The sequence below is a fragment of the Aphis gossypii genome, chromosome X, assembly GCF_020184175.1.
Source record: "Aphis gossypii isolate Hap1 chromosome X, ASM2018417v2, whole genome shotgun sequence".
Lineage (NCBI taxonomy): Eukaryota > Metazoa > Arthropoda > Insecta > Hemiptera > Aphididae > Aphis > Aphis gossypii.
This window is the reverse complement of record NC_065533.1, coordinates 51,994,595-51,996,441: the sequence shown is the minus strand read 5'-3', so window position 1 is coordinate 51,996,441 and position 1,847 is coordinate 51,994,595. Positions and strand designations below refer to the sequence as shown.

Below are 1,847 nucleotides of genomic sequence, written 5' to 3'. Positions count from 1 at the left end.
ATAGAGAAAAATCGAAGCACCATTATAGGAAAAATGTTAAGTGCGTTTGAATTTTGAATTTTTATGAAATAACGTAATGATAACGATTTATCTTCAAACGGTATTAAATATTTGTTAATGTCGATAAAATTTTTTTGGCCTAGTCAAAATACTTGAAAATTTAATACAAAGTTTCTCATAAGTTATTCTTATAATGATTAAAAAATTATAAGAGAATACATAGGCACATTTTTTTTATTAGCATTTGAAATTCAAATATTGACAAAAATTCGTCAAAATCATGAATATTTGCAAATTATTTTGTAGGTATAATTCATAAAAAATTTTGCATAAGGAGCTAAGAGTTGAAAATGTAATACAAGATTTTTAATAAATTTAGCCTATAATAATTATAAAAGAACTTAAATTTTGGTGTATTCAGGCCATTAAAACATAAACCTCCTTTTTCACCAACCACTGAAAATTATATCCTAGGCTGAAAAATCACCTTCGTTCAGAATCGTTTTTGTATACAATGATACCTATCAATGGATTCAAATTTAACACTCCTATAATATATAATAGTGATCCACACGTCACCTAATGTACAGCAGAGTGGTACCCACTTACCCGCTTTTTTTATTTTATTTATTATTATTAAACTAATTAGTGGTGTAGTTCCGGGGGTGGGGGTAAGAGGTTTCTACGCCCCCAAAAACAAAAATCTTTTTTTTATATTGGTTAGAACAAAATAAAAATGAGAATTAGTTTAATTAATAACATGTAATTTGTATCATAAATCTATTTTAAACCCCCCCTCAGAAAAAATCGTATATCTACAACACTAAAAGTAATTAATCATTACAATTCATAAAACAAATGCAATGTTTTCGGAAAAAATCCAATCAACTTTCCGCTATACTAATACTAAAATAAATATCAGTAGATCACTAAATTTAAATTTAACACATCCGTTACAGTGACCCACTTGACACCTACTATACAACAGTATCAGAGTGGTACTTACTAGTTTACCTCTTTTTTTTTTGAAAGTTAGGCACCAAGAATTTTTACTGTTGACTAAAAGAAACTAGAAATTAGATCCAATTTTGTACCAAAGTCTACCCTCGAAATTGAAAATTACAATTTATCTTCTGTACAACATGTATAAAAAAAAAAACAATTTAAAACATATTAGTAAATATATATACATTTTATACATTTTATACTTTCATCGTTTTACTTAAAAATCTAAAAAAGTATTTAAATTTTACTATAAATTTAGTACTAAATGCCAACGACCATACCACGTTGAATACACCAGTTCTCGTCCGATCACTGAAGTTAAGCAACGTCGGGCGTAGTTAGTACTTGGATGGGTGACCGCTTGGGAACACTACGTGCCGTTGGCTCTTTTTTATTTATTTATTTATTATTACATACCTATACATACCTATATTTTTTGTACTTTTTCCAAATTTTTCCGGAAACAATGCATTCATTATATTATTAATATTTAATTATTATAATGTAAATAGTATATATTTATAACAAATATTTTTATTAATTGTAAAGTCTATAAGACTTACCGTAGAACGGTATGAATAAATTCGTGGCTAGTAATATAGTGCCTAGTCAATAGCTTAAAATAAATCTGCATACATTTTAAAATGACATTAATAGAAAAAAAAGTAATATACGTAAAACTTTAGTATAGGTATAATTTTGAATCACAATAAAATAATTTAGATTGGCATATATTATTTCGTTTTTAACTATCAAATTTTGCTACAATAATTTTAACTTCAAATGTTTATTAAGAAATTATGTATATTATTTTTATATTTTTAATTTTCTTAATGGGAATC

The 1,847-nt window shown here is 25.9% G+C and overlaps 1 non-coding gene across 1 annotated transcript; it reads left to right on the top strand.

Moving 5' to 3' along the window:
- Positions 1-1,272: 1,272 nt before the first annotated feature.
- LOC114127913 (5S ribosomal RNA) lies at positions 1,273-1,391 on the top strand. The gene has a single exon (XR_003592719.1). It is a non-coding gene; the product is annotated as a 5S ribosomal RNA (ribosomal RNA).
- Positions 1,392-1,847: the final 456 nt, after the last annotated feature.